Source organism: Mauremys reevesii, linkage group 3 (genome assembly GCF_016161935.1).
Source record: "Mauremys reevesii isolate NIE-2019 linkage group 3, ASM1616193v1, whole genome shotgun sequence".
In the NCBI taxonomy this organism is placed as follows: Eukaryota; Metazoa; Chordata; order Testudines; family Geoemydidae; genus Mauremys; species Mauremys reevesii.
The window spans coordinates 131,359,097-131,366,330 of NC_052625.1; positions in this window are offsets into that span (position 1 = coordinate 131,359,097).

The following is a 7,234-nucleotide window of genomic DNA, read 5'->3' on the forward strand; positions in this document are numbered from 1 at the left end:
TAATAATAAGCAGTATTCACCTACATTTGCCTGGGGTACTTATTGCTGCTTTTTGCAGCGCTCAGCAACTCCTGAACTACTTGTACAGAGATTAAAAAAAGAGAGACGTCCCTTGTAATAAGGGACTGCTGGCAACCCTAATAATACTTCCTTTTGCTCACCCTTTGTCTGCCTTGTCTATTTAAATTGTAAGCTTGTCTATGCAGGGAGTGTCTTTTACTACTTTGTGTGGACAGTGCCTAACATAATGAGCTACAATCTTGGTTCAGACTTCTAGGCAGTACTTTTATACAAATAATAAAAATTAACCACAAGGAACTACTGGATAGCTCCTCCATAGCCTCTCATCCCCTCCCCCTTCACATTCAGAATGGGAACAGAAAATGTACAGCTGGTATCCCGGCACCACAGCAAAAGCTGCACAGCCGGGGAGAGGATTCAGTCCCCCCGCACTGAGAACCCCTGTAGAAAACTTCTTTCACTTGGGCTTTGTGCTGAGGTTGAGGATTTGTCCCAATTGTCAAGTCTGCTGCAGAGCTATAAACATTTGCAATGAACGTATACTATACCACAGTGAATAGGACAAAAAAAAATGGGGTAGAGGGTCTAGCCAAAAAAAAAGAAAAGAAAAAAAAAGAAAGGTGTAACAGTGGTTTTCATGCATGATTTGGTTGGTAAGGTTATCAGAAAAGTCAATACAAATGTGCTCTGAAAACATAATATTAGTCAAGCCTCTTGACAGGTATCCCACAAAGCAAATCAGTTTAAGTTTATTCTAAGCTGGCCAGAAAATTTTCATTGCTTCTGAAGGTAGAAACACCTCTTCACGCTGGGTTTTTTTATGAGCCTACCAGCCCAGTAAGCTGTTAGCATTGGTGCTGCTCCCAGATGAAAAGACCTCACATTTGGAAATGTATCCGGGACTTCTCATCTCTGTAATGTGCCAATTTGGCACTCTTTTAAAGTGGGTGAATGGATCCTCCTCCAGTAAGATTTTAGTGCTCGTGAAAGATGCCAGAATGAAAACATTGGAGGCTGAAGTCCTCTGATTATTCACACAATATATACAGTATGGGCAGCAGCAATACAATCTTCCCATGCATCCCTGCCTATGTTGTCTCAGAACGCCTCTGTTTGAAGACAGCAGTGACTGAGTAGTTCAGATTCCATTTCCATCAAGTTTTTCTGCTTTGATGAGGCTGTCCTTGTGGATCCTAATTGTGATGGGGCTTCCCATGAGGCTGATACATGACCCATAGAAACCGGAACAAGACAACCAGACAATGCTAAGATGGTAATGACTTCAAAATTGCTACTAGCCTTAGCCGTACTTCAGGCCATGAAACTGTAAATGAAAGGATTTGTAGTCAGTCCCTGGAGATGTCCAATTGCCAGATGTAAAAGTTTTAATTAGTTATTTAGCAACCTTTGTAACCTGGAGGGATTACTGAGCAGAAGCAAAACACAGCAACAGGCAGTGATGTCTGTTCAGACAGCAAGAATCTTTACATATTTGCCCACATCAAAACAAAGAGGAAAACAAAAACTATCTCAGGCTGGGAATCAATCAATCTCTTGGAGCGTAAAGCCCCGATTCAGCAAGACACTCAAGCCTGTGCCCAACTTTAAATTGACTTCAGGTTTCAGAGTAGCAGCCGTGTTAGTCTGTATCCGCAAAAAGAACAGGAGCACTTGTGGCACCTTAGAGACTAACAAATTTATTTCAGCATGAGCTTTTGTGAGCTACAGCCAACTTCATCAGATGCATACAGTGGAAAATACAGTAGGAAGATATATATATACACAGAGAACATGAAACAATGGGTGAGCGAGCCTCTGATAGTGTGGTTGATGTGAAAAGCCCGTTGCCAACTCTGTCCACATATCTATTCAGGGAACGCCATCATAGGACCTGACCACATCAGCCACACTACCAGAGGCTCATTCACCTGCACATCTACCAATGTGATATATGCCATCATGTGCCAGCAATGCCCTTCTGTCATGTACATTGGCCAAACCGGACAGTCTCTACGTAAAAGAATAAATGGACACAAATCAGACGTCAAGAATTATAACATTAAAAAACCAGTCGGAGAACACTTCAATCTCCCTGGTCACTCAGTTACAGACCTAAAAGTCACAATATTACAACAAAAAAACTTCAAAAACAGACTCCAATGAGAGACTGCTGAATTGGAATTAATTTGCAAAATGGACACCATTAAATTAGGCTTAAATAAAGACTGGGAGTGGATGGGTCATTACACAAAGTAAAACTATTTCCCCATGTTTATGTCCCGCTACCCCCCCCCCCCCCCCGCCCCACTGTTCCTTGCAACTTCATGTCAACTGCTGCAAATGGACCATTTTGATTACTACTACAAAAAGTTTTTTTCTCTCCTGCTGGTAATAGCTCACCTTAACTGATCACTCTCATTAGAGTGTGTATGGTAACACCCATTGTTTCATGTTTTCTCTGTGTGTATATATCTATATCTATATCTATATATCTATATATCTTCCTACTGTATTTTCCACTGCATGCATCCGATGAAGTGGGCTGTAGCCCACGAAAGCTTATGCTCAAATAAATTTGTTAGTCTCTAAGGTGCCACAAGTACTCCTGTTCTATTGACTTCAGTGGCACTTGTTAATGCTTAGAGAGTGAGGTTGGGGTCCCACTGTACGAGGCACTGTACAGCACAAACAAAGAAAGTCTCTGCCTTGAACAGCTTAAATTAAAGTACACAAAACAGACAGAAGGTGGGAGAAAGCAAGTGCCATTATCCCCATTTATCAGACGGGGAACTGAGACACAGAGCGGTGCAATGACATGAACAAAGTGACACAAGAAGTCTGTGACAGAGCAAGGAAATGAATTCAGTTTAGAACTGAGCGAAATTTTTAAACTCAACCTTTTTATGGCAAATAATGCAGATTCAGCAACACTGAAATGTTTTGTGAATTCATGTTGATTTTGCTGAGTTGTTCATGTAACTCTCCCATATGTCTGTCCAGGGCCGGCTTTATGACCCGCGGGGCCCGACTGGAATACTCGGTGGCAGTCCAGGGCTTTGGCAGCACTTTGGCGGTGTGGGGTCCGCTCCAGATTTTCTGTGGCACCGAAGGACCCCCCGCCACCGAAATGCCACCGAAGACCTCCGGAGCGGGTCCCCCTTAGGTTCAGGCGTGGGGCCCTCTTCAGTGCAGGCCCTATTCCAGGGAATTGGGTGAATCAGCTTAAAGCTGGCCCTGAGTCTGTCCCCGCCCAACTCCCCTCAAAATTCTCAGTCAAAATGTTTCATTTTGGCATTTTTGACATGAAATGATTTGAGTGTTTGATTTAGGGTGACCAGACAGCAAATGTGAAAAATCGGGATGGGGGTGGGGGATAATAGGAGCCGATATAAGAAAAAGACCCAAAAATCAGGACTGTCCCTATAAAATCGGGACATCTGGTCACCCTAGTTTGATTTGAAATTACTTTTCATATCAAAATTTTCTTCAATTTTATCAGAAAAATAAAGTTAAAAATCGCTCAATCAAAACAAAATGCTTTGACCCAAAATGAAATTTTTTGACCTTTCAATTTGCTAAAACTTAAAAAAAACTTCCATTTTTGTGTTGATCCAAAATTATTTTTTTTTCAGAATAGCCAGTGAACTGAGAAATCAGTTATTAAAATAGCTTTACATCCTATCTCCTGAGTCCTGGTTCTGAGCCATAACTATCTGATCTTCTTTTCCATAGATATTCTCATTCTTTAGCATATGAGTCTTAAGCATATGAGCCAGAGGAAGGGAAAGGGAAGATGAAGTTTACCCTATTGTGTACTGGAGAACAGGAAATGCTTTTATGCCCTGTCATAGCATTTATATGGAAACTTCAATATTCAAGAGTAAATTAGGTTAAACATATTTTCATATAACAATCCTATGCAAGTTCCACAAAAACAAACAAATAAAAAACCCCTTTTTTTTGGTCTATGAATTTAGATAATTGTGATTGATCAAATCCTTGCATATCAGCTATAGGGTGACCAGATAGCAAGTGTGAAAAATCAGGAGTGTATGGAGGGGAATAAAAGGACCCTATATAAAACAAAACCCCAAATATCAGGACTTTAAAATCGGGACATCTGGTCACCCTAATCAGTTAATCTGTAAATTCTCTTTTTCACAACACAGAGAGGCAAACAATAGATAGCAGACTCACCAAACCAAGCAGTGCTTGAGTAATTAAATGTTAGTCAGAACAGTAGTAATAAGGAAAAAGAAAACACCGGGTAAGATTTTTTGAAAGGAAAAAGGTATAATTACTTCAGCCGAAGGGCAGCAATAACACCAGTGCTGAAAGTATATGAGAATTTTATGTGCTTATTGACTCAGTCATTCACAAAAAAGGTCATTATTGTAGCAAATGCCATGACACAATGGTAATCAAGCTACTGTACTGTACCTCTGAGATACAAAGCACCTTTGATTGAAAATCAAAGGCACTTTATAGAATATTTAAAGAAAGTACATTACAGTACGTGTGATAAGGACACACTTTCCCTCTTGCTTTTTATAACATCTAAAGTCACTGATTTAAAAAAAATATATTTTTTTTCTTGAAAATTACCTATATTCATGCCCATGGAATCTCACTGAGTCAGACATGAAACTAGTGTTAAAGCTGGATGGCACGCCCAGACCAGGCATTCCAAACCTCCTCAACATTGCAAAATAAAGTCAGGATATGGCAAAATTAAAGGTGTCTGTGTACCCTTAACTCTGTCCCTTGTGCAGAACCATACAATCATTCTATGTGTTCATACACCATAATTTCTTCAAGATCTCTACTGGACAAAGACTGAGGAGACTCCAACTGGAACACCTCTGTTAATAGCAGTTGCAACAGTATGCCTGGGCAGAGAGAGGATATGTCTACACTGCAATTAAAAACCCATGACTGGACCGTGCCAGCTGACTTGGGATTGCAGGGCTTGGGTGTAGAGGTTCAGGCTCAGGCTGCAGCCCAAGCTCTGGGACTCTCCCACTCTTCAGCCTGAGCCTGAACATCAATACAACAATTAAACAGCCTTATAGCCCGAGCCCCGGGAGGCTGAGGCAACTGGCACAGGCCAGCTGTGCGTTTTGAATTTCAGTGTAGAAAGACCCTGAGACTGTCTGTCAGTTAGGCAGACCTCAGGCCATTTTGGGATAATAGTTTAACACCAATACTTGAAACTCTTCGTGGAAACTCATGGGTAACCAGTGCTGATCCCTGAGTACAAGTGTTGTGCTCATACCAAGAAACACCACTTAGTGCAGAATGTAGCAGCTTTCTTATCTTCAGCTTCTGTGCATATTTCATGTAGAGCGTGAAGCAGTAGTTTAATAGAGAGGCAATAAAGTTTTGGATGTTGGGACCAAGGTCCACGCTTGAGAAAAAGTCTCAATCTGCTGGCCACAAGCAGATGGGAAAACAATCATGGTCACATGGTTTTATTTTCTAAAATCAGCTGGGATTCTTACCAGACCACCAAATTGTGAAGTCTAGTGAGAACTGACAGACCAAATGCCAGTTAGAGGAGTTTTAATGCCTTCTCTGTCCTCTCTTATTGGCTTTTTCTTCCAAACCACCATAATAACCTCAGTCTTAACTGGATGTGAAAAATGATCTCTGAAGGTGAAAAGCTAGTGAATTGTGCCACTAGGAGCCAAATTACAGGTATCTGAGTCTAATTGTCTGTCCATTAAAAGGTCAGTGATGTATTTTAAATCTGCTCAAGCATTAGAAAAAGCAAAAGCCCTGCTGTACATAGAACTTTACCCAACTTAATGTCCACGGTGAGTAAAAAAAAAATAGTGTTACTATAGCTCCATGTTTTCAATTTAGAAGTCAGCTGCAGATGCTTACACATCTTTATCTGTGGATGTATGTTACTTTCCCAACTGGCATGATATGGAAGCAAAAGATCATGTAGCCGTAGCTCTTGGCAAGGGCCACAGTGGCTAAACTTCATGGCCTTTACAACTCATAATCATATACTCTTTGGATGTACTGGCAATACCTAATGACTAAAATCATTTTTATCTTGGTCATAAAAATGGTATGCTGTTTATTAGACCATTTTAAGGTGCACTAGGTTATTCAGTCACAAGGGTGCAGAGCAGGCATGAAACAGATTTTTTTTTAATGTATCAATTTTAACATCTCCTGTATCTATGAATAACAGGTTCTCAGGTGAACTGCTGAGTATGTCACAGTAGGCCCAGTGGAGTTAAGTGTGCAAAGTCAGTCTGAGCACACGCTGTAATGGATTTGACCTCAAAGAGCACTACAAAGAGAAATTGCAGAAAACCATCTGAACTGACTTGTGAAGCTTGTAGCTCTGACTCCCTCGATACAAAAAGAAAACAGACTGGAGTGAACAAATTGAAACTATGAGGATGAATATAGGCTTAATTTTTGAAATGACTATAGTAAAAGGAAAAAAAATACATATAAGAATTGTTCATGATCCCTTACTTGATTCCGACCAGAAGTAACATGTATACATTTCCAGAAAGACAAATATGTAAGTAATCGTATACACTAAATAAACATTTGACATGTTAAATTCAATAATAGCATAATATATAAAGGCAGGGCAGGCAAGATTCTGAACCCCTTCCCCTGGTGAGCGTTTACTCCCATGAATGGGCTCATTGCATAGCAGTTCCTCCTCTTAGTTGCAAAGTGAGTAAAGGTTTCACAATCTGGCCCTTTATCAATATATCTTTTATTAATCGGTGTATGAAGATGACAAGTACAAACACATCAGACAATAACCAATTAGAGATACATTTATTATTTGTGTTTTAATAGAGGCTAGAAGCCCCAGCTAAGATCTGGGCCCCATTGTGTTAGGCACAGGACAAACATATAGTGAGATAGCTCTTCCCTTGAAGAGCTTATGGCCTGAACTGACAAGCCAGACAAAGGACAGAAAGGGAAACCAAGGCACAGGGAGTCAAAATGACGTGTCCCAGGTCACATAGCTGGTCAATGGCAGATTTAGGAATAGAACGCAGGTCTCCTAAATCCCAGAGTAGTGCCCCACAACACCACCCATACTGTATCCATTGAGGTTGTGGAGTGCCACTCAGTGTGTGTGGGTGTGGGTGTGTGGGTGGGTGGCATGGATTTACATCCCCTCCAGTTCCTCTCTCAAGTGCCCCCACCCACTAACAACTTGACCCCC